This window comes from Pinus tabuliformis, chromosome 8 (assembly GCF_031772625.1).
Source record: "Pinus tabuliformis cultivar Carrire ecotype Pingquan chromosome 8, CPIR1, whole genome shotgun sequence".
NCBI lineage: Eukaryota > Viridiplantae > Streptophyta > Pinopsida > Pinales > Pinaceae > Pinus > Pinus tabuliformis.
In genome coordinates, this window is record NC_142294.1 from 1,324,018,424 (window position 1) to 1,324,030,528 (window position 12,105).

General features: G+C 41.3%; 1 pseudogene; it reads left to right on the plus strand.

Annotated features, from left to right (window-relative positions):
* The first annotated feature begins 416 nt into the window (after positions 1-416).
* LOC149240354 (glucan endo-1,3-beta-glucosidase 3 pseudogene) overlaps positions 417-12,105 on the plus strand; it is a 31,531-nt pseudogene continuing 19,842 nt past the window's right edge.

The following is a 12,105-nucleotide window of genomic DNA, read 5'->3' on the forward strand; positions in this document are numbered from 1 at the left end:
ACATGGCAGAGTATGAGGCTTTGCTTTTAGGCCTTAAACTGCTAAAAACTCTAGGTGTTGTAAAAGTGTCTATCTTAGGTGACTCTGATCTAGTTATACAACAGATGAAAGGTAATTTTGTTACCAATGACAACAGAATGAGAGCCTATAGAACTGCTGCTACTAACATACTCCAAGCATTCACTGAATTCAAGCTTGACAAGATTTCCAGAAATCACAACATTTGTGCACACAGCCTAGCCACCTTCGCGAGTACATGCAAGCTCCCTTTTGACCTGAACCATCACTTCACAGCCGAAATAAAACATAGACCCACCGTGCCAAATAATGTCAGAGATTGGTAAGTATTCGAGAATGATGCCCAGATTAATAATTTCCTTACCCTCAAGCATGAATTTTCAAATATTCACATTGACATGGATGCCATGACAGATTATGAACAGCAGAGAAATGAAAGTCAGCAAGTTCTAACCGCTGCAACAACCAAAAAGATTCTGAAGCCAACCATTTTTGACAATGAAAACATTGAACAACTGAAACAAACAGAGGCAGAAGAAGTAGACAGAACAGAGGCAGAGGTCATTTACTTGAAAGATAATTTTTTGCCTGCTGGACTAACTCCGCTAGAAGACATGTTTGACTCTAATGACGTTCCCAGAAAACCAAAACTGCAACCAATAAACACAGAAATTGAAGAACACAACATTGGGACACCAGAGAACCCAAAAATGATCAAACTGTCCAAAAATTTGCCACCTGATCAAAAGCCCAAGTACATTGACTTATTCAAAGAATTTCAAGATGTATTTGCTTGGAGCTATGAGGATTTGAAATCCTATGATACATCAGTGATTCAGCACACGATGCCATTGAAGCCCAATCAGAAGCCCTTCAAACAAAAATTGAGAAGAATCAACCCTGTGCTGCTTCCCCCGATTGAAAAAGAAGTAAAAAGGATGTGGGAAGCAGGCATTATAGCCCCTATCAGATTCTCTGAGTGGGTGTCCAACCTAGTGCCTACAAGAAAAAAGACAGGTGAAATCAGACTTTGTGTAGATCTCAGAAATTTAAATCAAGTCTCCTTAAAAGACCACTATCCCCTGCCCAAAATGGACCACATATTGCAGAGAGTAGTGGGAGCATCTAGAATTTCCCTGCTAGATGGTTTTTCAGGTTTTAACCAGATACTTGTTCACCCAGACGACCAAGACAAAACTGCCTTTACCACACCCTGGGGAACATTTAAATATGTAAAGATGCCATTTGGACTTAAAAACGCTGGTGCTACCTTTCAACGAGCAATGGACAGTGCATTCGCCAAAGAATTACATGCCTTCCTAGTTGTGTACCTTGATGATTTAACTCCATTTTCCAAATCTGATGAAGAACATCTCAAGCATCTCAGACAAATTTTCATGACATGCAGGAAATATGGCATTTCCTTGAATCCAAAGAAGTCCTTATTTGGCCTGGAAGAAGGAAAATTACTTGGCCACATTATATCAAAGGATGGGATCAGAATTGATCCTGAAAGAATACAGGCCATCTTCCAAATTCCACATCCGAGAAACATAAAAGAGCTACAAGAATTCCTTGGTAAAATTAACTTTTTGAGAAGATTTATTCCAAATTTAGTTGAATTAATAAGACTATTAAGCAACATGCTAAAGAAGGATTCCAAGGTAAGATGGTCCCTTGAGGCCAAGCAGGCATTCGAGAGTATCAAAACTGCATTAACCCAAACTCCTGTTCTAACTAGTCCACAGTTTGACAAGGACTTTATCATATTTTCGTTCGCATCAGACCACACAATCGCTGCTGTCCTGTTGCAAAAGGATGAGTAGGGAGCTGAAAAGCCAATTGCTTTTTTCAGCTGAGCCTTAAGAGACGCCCCTCTGAAGTACCCAATAATGGAAAAGCAGGCCTATGCATTTGTTAAGGCCATCAAGGATTTCAGAGTGTACATTTTATATTCACACGTGACTGCCTATGTCCCACATGCTGCTATTAAAGATATACTGACTCAAGACGGATTAGAAGGCAAAAAAGGTAAGTGGATTGCAAGTATCCTCGAATATGACATTGAAATAAAACCAACCAAGCTGATAAAGGGACAAGGTTTAGCCAAGCTGATGTCTGAAACAAACTTTCAAGCTTTAGACATTAACCAGCTGGACAATGAACCGGAGCTGGCGACTCCACAGATCAGTGAAATATTTTTGCAATGCCCCTGGTACACTGATATTTGCTTTATATTGTCAAACCTGTGTGCTTCCCCAGGATTTTCCAGAACAAAGAAAAGATTTTTAAAAATGAACGCTTTGAGATTTTGTGTTATAGATGGTGCATTATTTTGGAGAAATCATGAAGGTATATTGTTAAATTGTTTAACCATGAATGAAACTAACAATGTCATGAAAGAATTCCATGCAGGTGATTGTGGAGGACATCTCTACTGGAAGTCCACAGCAGACAAAATCCCGAGGGCTGGTTTCTACTGGCCCACTCTTTTTGCAGATGTAAAAAAGTTTTCCACGACATGTCACAAGTGCCAAATTTTTGAAGGCAAGAGAAAATTGTTGCGCCTGCCCCTTAAACCCATCTCCATCAAAAAACCTTTTCAACAATGGGGTCTTGACTTCATTGGAGAAATTCATCCCTCTTCCTCAGGCCAGCACAAATGGATCCTAACAACCACCGATTATTTCACCAAGTGGGTTGAAGCCATTCCTTGTAGACAAGCCAATGATACCGTCATTATCCAATTCCTTGAATGCAACATCCTTTCCAGATTTGGCTACCCTGAGAAAATCATCACTGACAATGCCGCTGCCTTTAAGTCCAAAAAGATGATCAATTTATTCCATAAGTTTCATATCACCCTGGGCCACTCTACAGCATATTACCCTCAAGGTAATGGATTGGCCGAATCATCTAACAAGAGCCTCATCAACATCATAAAGAAAATGCTAGAAGAAAACAAGAAAAACTGGCACAAAAAGCTGGTGAACGCCCTATGGGCAGATATACTTTCAAGCAAAAGATCAATTGGAATGAGCCCTTATGAGCTGGTATATGGCATGGAGGCTAGATTTCCTTCATCCCTGGGCATTCCTACTATCAAGCTGTTACAGGAAATTCAGGCTGATCCAAATGACATTCAAAAAAAAATTAATCAGACAATTCACCTTCAGCAAACTAGAGAACAAGTCTATGACAGAGCACAAATCTTACAAGAAAAGCTCAAAAAGATGTTTGATAAGAGAGCTAAAGCTGAAGATTTCAATATTGGTGACAAAGTTTTGAAGTGGGACTCAAGAAGAGAAGACAAGGGCAAACATGCCAAGTTTGACTTTCTATGGAAAGGTCCATTTGTAATTTCTACTGTTCAACGAAACAACACCTATTTTCTCAGATCTATGGAGGACAACACTGTTCAAGAAGGCCCTGTGAATGGCAGGATGTTGAAACATTATCATGATCCTTGTTGTTGAAACAATGCAAATTTTTTAAATATCTTTGTACAATATTATTTGTATATATCAGCACTCAGTTTAAATTTTTGTAAACAGGCCGATTGTTAAGGAATAGCAGTAAATTTGGAAAGGACACAGCCGATGCAAATTCTTCAATCTCAAAAGCATCAAAACAGAGCAAGAAATTTCAGTTTATATCAGCATAGTTGCTCAGGCATTGTACATAAATATCAATCGCGCAGAAGAAAGCAGATGCTATTGTAAAGCTCACAGAAAGCTCTGTTGAGGAGGAGTTGTTCATATTTCAAAGTTTCAGATTTATAACAGCCAGAACAAAGAAGTTTTCCGACCCACAGCAACAACATAAGATCAAGGCAGTATGACCTGCTGTTCTTGACTTTTCACAAGGAAAAGCCATCCCCAAGTGGAGCCACTGTTAGCCTCCTACTGCAACAGGGTATCATCTTTCATGATTAACATTTTTACATGCCAAATATGTCATACTTTGCAAGCTGCAATGTTCCATATTTCCAGAAGAGACCAAAGAAGAAGCCATGAAGTGTGCTGATCCAAATGCCACTGCTGCATTCCATTTGATGAGTTGTTCCAATTTTGAAGAATTTCTTAAATGGAGGTCCAAACAGTCTAATCCTGGTCTCCCTAGGTTTCAATTCCCTGTTGTAGAATATAGAGAATGATATCTATCCAAACAGTCTAATCTTGGTAGATTTGTAGATAGGTAGAGAATCAAAGGGACCCAACTGTTTAATCTGGGCCCTGGCAGAAATAAGTGTAGATTTAGATAGAAAAAAGAAAAAAAAAATTGCAAACATGGGGCTGCAAGTCTAAGTGCACCCAAAACAAAAAGAAGAAAAAATGTTAGGACAGTAGGCTGGGTAGGTAGCTGTTTGGTGGCAGAATGATAAGTGATGATCAATTTTGTATCTCACAATGTCTTATCCTTTCAGATCATAGTTATCATGCAGTTTTACATTCAAAGGAGGTACTCAAGCTAGAACTCACTAACCTCCCCTTCTTCTCATTTCCCCCAAGTCACTTACTAACATCCCCCAAGGGGTCAAGGTCTGCTTGAGCCTCTCAGTTTCATCATTTCCATGACATTCGCCTTGGTGAGGATCTGCTTCACTCAAGGACTGCTCACTCATCATCTGTGAGCCTTCTTTTCCCCAACAAAGCCTAAGGTCTCATACCTTAGCGCCCTCTTTTCACCTTCATATTAACTATTAACTTTATTATATAACTCCCTAACAATCTTCCCCTTCCCCTATTAAAATCATGTATATAAAACTCCCCTATGTAAATACCCCTCCCTGGCAATATAGCCATATTTCCTATAAGTCCGGGAAATCACAGTCCATCTGGGGCTGTCTTTAGCCCATCTGAGTCATTAAGGAGCTAGTCTGACATCAGGTCAGCTAGTAACCGCTTCCCTAGCCCTAAAACCCCTCTAAAGCCCCTCTAAAACCCTCAAAACTCCCTATTTCGTCCCCAAACCAAATTTTTGTGCATAAAATCCTAAACCCGCGCAATTTTAACCCATATTTTACCCCTTACCCTAAGTCCCAACTGTAAATATTGATCGCGCCCGTTTTAAAAAAAACCCCAAACCCGCTTTCCCTAAGTCATAACCCACCGCGCGCATTATTAAAAAAGGAATATTCTTGGAATATTCCCCCACCGTATCTCCCCGCCGTGTTTCCTTTACCGCCAGCCGTCCGATCCATAGCCCCGCAGATCTACGACTGGCGGGCCATCCCATCTCCAAAGCGCCCGAGCTTTAGCGTCCGGGAGATGGGCGGTATTCCCGCCGTACTCCCACCACGCGTCAAGCGTTGGGCTGTGGCGGAGCCCCCTCCCCCGAGACCGCCTTTGCCCATAAGCGGTGCGCCACAAAACCGCTTACCACCCATGACGTCACATCCCACGTCACCCCCTGTACTGTCCCTGCTTACATCACCCCTTTGTCCGGTCACCCGATGAGTCACCTGCCTGCGTGGCCTCCTGCCACGTCACTGCCACGTGTCCCTGCCACCGTACCTGCCACATCATCGTCCGTACGTGATGTTGTCATGTCGACGTCATCCCGCCACGTCGCCCTGCTGATGTCACCCACCGTACAATGTCACATCATGCTGACGTCATCAACACTTTTTGGGCGCAAAGGCGCGAAAGTCGCACTTCGGAGCCCCGGAATCCAATTTTAGGGAATCTTCTCATCATGTGGCCCCAGGAAGCCCGAAAAGGCGCAAAAATGTTCCGTTTTCTTCACAGAGCATACCAAAAGGAGTAGAAGACAATTCCAGATTATATAGAGGCTGAACAATGGCCATTTACTGGTGATTAGACCCGCAGCACATCAGATCAGCAGTCCGGATTTTGTCAAATAGTATCAGTGGAAGAAAAGATGCCAAAGAGTATCAGGAAAGATTTGTTTAGGGGCTCGAAGCACCTGAATATTGATGAAGCCCCCAGAAAGTCAAATCAATAAGCATCAGCCCATCCTTGCCTTCAAATCACCATTAAGGCGTTCAAAGCACCAGGACAGCAAAGAAGGAGAAACCCATGCATATTTATTTCAAAAGGCATTGCACCAAGGCACCCAGGACTACATCATTTATTCATTTTTTTTACGATCGCCCCCAGCGCAGCCTGGGAATTTTCATGCATTTATTTCAGATAGGAGTAGGTCAACAAATTATTTTTTATGACCTGATTAGGTCAAGATGTAATAAAATCAGTAGATAGAAAGTTTTTCCCTATATATACCACCCTCTGTATAGTTTTAAGGGTTGGTAAATTGAGAATTCTTCACTAGAGACTCGCTGTGTATACCTGAATTTTTTTGTAATCAAAGATTGCCGAAAGCTTGGAGAGCGAACTGTCTGTTGTTGATAAATGCTTTGGAGACTGAAGATGGAATTCTTGTGCTGCGGCCTGAAGCAATAAGTGCCTCTTATCTCTGTTTATGTGTTTTCCATTATCTAAATAGTAGGAAAAAAGAGTAGCCTAGAATTAGTTTAAATACTCTCTATGCTCAATTTCTACTGTTTCTTGATGTTTTCCTCTGAATGAATTGGTTATGAATATTGAATTCCTTCTGGCTCATGTTTACCCCAATTGACTTGTGTTGGCTAATTATCTAGGGATTCTTAACTGCCCCTAGGTAGCACCCTATTACTTTCTCTGCTAATCTGTTGGAGAGATTCTTAATTGCCTCTCTTTCTTTAGCATTCATTTCATCCTTTAAACCTGAAAATTGCTTCAAGCTCAACTATCTTGCTCCATGTTCCCTCACTATTATTAAGGAAACGCACCAACAGTTCCCCTTCTCGACTCCATGCCCAATGGTTTGAAACATTCATACTATACGTTGCCTCTCTACCTGAAAGTGTCAATTTTCCCACCAAAACAAAACATAAAACCCTCTGGACCCAAGACCTAGCCTAAAATCCTTTCAAACAAAGCTAAATCTAAAAGAGAGAGCCCTCTCTGATTGCAGGTTGGCTAGAACCTGTAGTCCAAAGTTGGTTTGTGGTTACCTCGGCCGTATCCCTTTCTTAACCTTCAGGGACAACCTGAGTGATAACAGAATATTGGAGGCATACTTCCCTTCGGAACAAAGAAAAGAATCCAAGTCAAATTTGTTGTAGCAAAAGCACTAGGAAATTGCAAAGAACCATATGAAGTGGTTGATCTGATAATTTTTTTCTTTATAATTGGTTAGTAATTGGGCACACAACTGTGAATATGAAACATGTAAATATAAGTAAATGTTGTAAATAGATATAAATATAAATCTCCAAGGAAAATATGTAGTTTTTTTCTTTATTTAGAATGTTTCTCTGTGTAATGGATAGAGAACACCGAGTACGGTGTTCCCCAAAGGGAGAGGGGTCTGTAACAACCCATCCATGAATGGATCAGTTTGGCCATGTAATCTCATTATGTAATTGAATTATAAAAAATTAAATGGGTTGAGTAAGGGACACAAATTCCAAGAGGTTTGGGGAGGCTAGTTGCTTTTGAATTTCACCTTAGTTGTTGAAGGGACAAAAGTGTGAAGTATATGACAACCATTAAAGGATGGTTGTTGAGAATTGAAGGACAAGGATGGTGTTTGGAATGGGACTTATGTTGGAAATGAATTATCTTCAATATGAGGGACAATCCCATGTTGTCTTGGAAACCACAACAAGGAAAAACAAATAGTAAAAGAATAGGAAAATTAATGAGAGACAGAGTGTTGGTAGGGAACTGTGCAACAATAGAGAATAGGAGAGGAGATTCATTAGGGGATATTTCAACAAGGAACACATGAGTTTTTGGAATGGAACTTATGTTGGAAATGAATTATCTTCAATATGAGGGACAATCCCATGTTGTCTTGGAAACCACAACAAGGAAAAACAAATAGTAAAAGAATAGGAAAATTAATGAGAGACAGAGTGTTGGCAGGGAACTGTGCAACGATAGAGAATAGAAGGAGAGGAGATTCATTAGGGGATATTTCAACAAGGAACACATGAGAGTCTGTCACACGGAATCGGTCAAGGGTGCGGACACAGCTGACCTTCCTAGAAGTCTAAGACATTCTAATGACAAACAAAACAAACTGGAGCTATCCTTCTCTAAACATACATTATGATATGAGAAATCAAGGTGTTTCGTTCTTACCTCTGTCCAAACGCTATTGTAGAAGTCCAAGCTTTGTTGATCCGGATGAGCTCCTCCCGTTCTCCAAAACCTGCAATCACCAACAGTTCAAACAATTAAATAGCACCTGATTATAACATAAAACAAAGCATATTCAACATATAGACCAAGGAGTACATGAAATAACTCATTAACAACAAGCTATTGAGAAGAATGGACCAATTTGCATTAAAGGTAATCAAAAGGAACCATTACAACCTGAGCCTTGGTGTTGTGCAAGCTCCTTCCAGGGTCCACAAGAGTCTTCCTCTACTTTGACAAAGCTCACCCACTTCCAAGTAGAACAAGTAAGGGTGACAATCTCTCCTCACAAACTTCTAAATGGGAGTCCTAATTCCTGCAGCATTTACCCTTAGAAATCTATAGCTTTCCACCTTCTTCCTTCTGGCTCAATGCCTCTTTTTATAGTGCTCAAGAGGAAGTTAATCAGGTCCACCATCAATGGGATAGTCCCCTCTTTGGATGGGATCACTCCCTTATTGATGGGATAAGTTCCTCTTTGATAGGAGTGCATGAACCATCTGGAGGCGCTCAATATTCATCCAAGAACCTTCTAGAAAGCTCTAGAAGTGACCACAAGTAAGTTTTTGAAGATGAAACTCGCGCATTTTAACCTTTTCAGAGGGACGCACCTGCCCCTTAAGATACAGAGCGTCCTTGGATGCAGACCTTGTGAACAAAAGGTGCGTACCCGCAGGCAAGGCTTGAGAGAACCTGCGTACCCAGAGATAAACATATTTTACAAGGACTTTCTCTCTTTCTTGGATTTTGACATGAATAGCAGAGGCCTAAGACTTGCTCAAAAGGGTAGTATGACTGTTGATTGAGCCATACTGACTGTAAATAGCCATGGTGACATTTTTTAGTGTAACAGATTGCCCCCTAAAGTGCGAAGCCTGGAATAAATTAGGGTTTTGTATTATCTAGGAAGGGTGAAGCGCTTTATCATTTCGAGGATTATCTCGTGGAGAACCTGGTTGGAACCTGCAATTTTCAACACAAAATACATGGATAAGATTATATCATCACTGAGGTAGGCATTCCCATACTCAGATAAAAACTTTAACAAACAGACTAAACTACTCTGATACAGAAATGATTTTGTAGTACATTATAATCATAGACTTTTGTAGACATAGTATGGGCGCAGCCATCTATTTATGATTAGCCTACTTAGATAATGAATACAAAACTCCTCGCAGCCTGGACGGTAAAGATTTGATCCAGGGTCTTCATTCCTATTTCTCGAATTGGTACGATTCTAGCCATGCGAATAAATGAGTCGATGTCGAACATGGTAGAAAGCACTTGATTACCAGTCGATGATGTGAACTGTTAACAAGCGTGAGAGAGACCACCAGTAATGTCAATGGTTCTCAAAGTACCCAGTACAATCCATGAGATGTGAATGAATGAGTTGGTGTCGAACATTTCACGGAATCCTTCGATCGAAAGTCAATGATGTAAACTGACGTCAAAGGTGAGAAACCTGCCATTGATGCATGCAGACTTCAAGGCACTGACAATTTCTAAGTCATCTCTCTAGATAATGTGTTGATGTCGATAGAAAGAGACTCGTTGCAGGCAAGCCCACAACACGAAATCATTGTTCAAGTTGAAGAAATATTGCTTTAAGGACTGACTCAGGGATGGTCAAATGGATGACAAGTATTTTGCAGATGAAAGTTTTGTTTGCAGGCCTCTTGAACACATAACGACACGACAGATGGTTTCGTGTTAAATAACTCAAAGTTAATCCCCAGAACCCGGTTAAAGACTTTCAAAAGTGGTTTGATTGACTGTGAGGTAAAAGATTTCCCAACCCAGGTGAATGAAAAGTGTCGTGTCCAAGAGTGGTAATAAAGTTTCTTTTGAGACAAATGGTAACAAATGGGCTCATTCTTCTCTCTTTTCCCCCACCATTTCTGGCAAGTACCTCTTTATTTTTAACAAGCTTGAGGAGGATAACATATGCTTGATTATAAGCTCATCCTTCGGACGAGTCCAACCTAGTTTTGATTCGAACCCTAGGAAGGAGTGGTTCGTTCCTGTTTGTAATTGAACAGGTCCTTTACTGTGAAATGTTTAACGAGCCCAGTATAGGAGAAACTCGGCGTTTTTCAATTTTAGAGAGTCTGAAAAACTTAAGGAAACTCCAAGTTGAACTTTTTCGTAAATTTGTGTCCCTCAAGCCCGAAAAAGCATAATAATACCTGGGGGAACCGCTTGATCTTGCGACCAAGGAGTACTTTCATAGTTAGTGTCAATGACCTGAAAAGTAAAAAGCGATCAAGGACACGTCGTTTTATTTCCGTATCGAGTTTGAAACGACAAAAACACGGCAATCTTTTCCTGATTTTACAGTCAGAAAAGAGTTATAAGGGGACCGTCTTTTAATTCCGTTTTAACGAGTGTAAAAGAAACGCTCGGCAATCTTTTCATGTTTTAGGAGTCAGAAAAGGGCTTAAAAGATGACTCTGATATTTTGTTTGTGAAAAATTACAATTTTCCCTCTAAGTCCCTTTGTCCTGCACAAAAGCGACACATTACTCATACCTGTTTAAGATAGGCAAAAATTCATCGAAAAACATCTTTTCATGGTGAAAAATGAACAAATTCATCCAAAAAACCTATAAAAAGACTTTTTACCATGTCATTTTTACCGTTTGACTGTTGAGGTTGAAAAAAGGAGCTTTTGACAAGAAACTTCCCGTGGTCGCTGCGGAAAAACCGACCGTTAGAATCGAACGCCGTCTCTTCCAGGTATTTCACAACATCCTCCTTGTCAATTTCATCCGTTTAGAATTTTGTTTTAAGTTTCATTTTTGATTTTTAGGGGGTTTTGGGTTTTGGAAAACGCCTTGCGGGGGACGCAGCTTTCCTAAAGGCTGACCTGCGTCCCCCGACTTTTTCCTACACAGGGAAAAGGTCGGGGGACGCAGGTTGCCTTCAGGCCACCTGCGTCCCGGCGCACTGTGTGCCAAACGCGGGGTGCGTCCCCCGCAAAACGCGGGTTTTGAAACCCCAAACTCCCAAACCACCCAATGAAATTTCTCAAAACTAATTTTAATGCCTGTGTAATCATGTGTAGGGCACTTATCATGCTGGATTGGAGAGAAAGAGAGCATGAGGAGGTTGATGAAGCTGCAATCAATCATCAACCCTCCCTCGATGCCCTAAGAGGATGTGGTTTATACAAATACTGGTCCATTCCCGGTATGAGAGCTCAGGTAAGGTTCTTGGAGTGGCTGGTTGAGAGATGGAACGTTCAGGAACAATGCTTTTTATATCGGCGGGCAAAAACTCGAGATAGAGCCTGCTGACATTTACTTTCTTACTGGCTTGCCGAACAGAGGTGAGCAACTCAATCTGGCTGGGACTAGGCCGGGTGGCCAATCCCTTGATAGTCTCCGAGCAGATTGGTGCGTACCTGATCGAGAGCACAAGAAAGGCATAGAGATCAAATATGTCTCTCAACGTGAACTCATGGTCTTGGCTTTCACTGTGACCAGAATTTGTGGCTCAGCCACTTTACATATTGCTACTGGGTCTCAATTTCGGATGGCAATTGATTGTCTCCAAGGCACCATTTTCAATTGGTGTGATGCACTGTTGGCTAACTTGAAAGTCCAACTGACCAAGGCAAAGACCGGCAGACTAAAGACCTTTGGATATGGGCCTATAGTCGTGAGCTTTGCTTTAGAGAGGGTACCAATGCTGATCCCTCAACATCTCACTGTTGATATTTCGGGTCCTCTGGAGCCAAAGCTGGTACGATGGGTTGCTGTGATGGCCCGGCATCCGGATGAGGGTGCGGCAGTTGTTCGATTCACTGACAGTTATTTTCACTGGTTAGAGGACCAGGTGTTCGCGATCCAGGATTTTCCGTATGCCG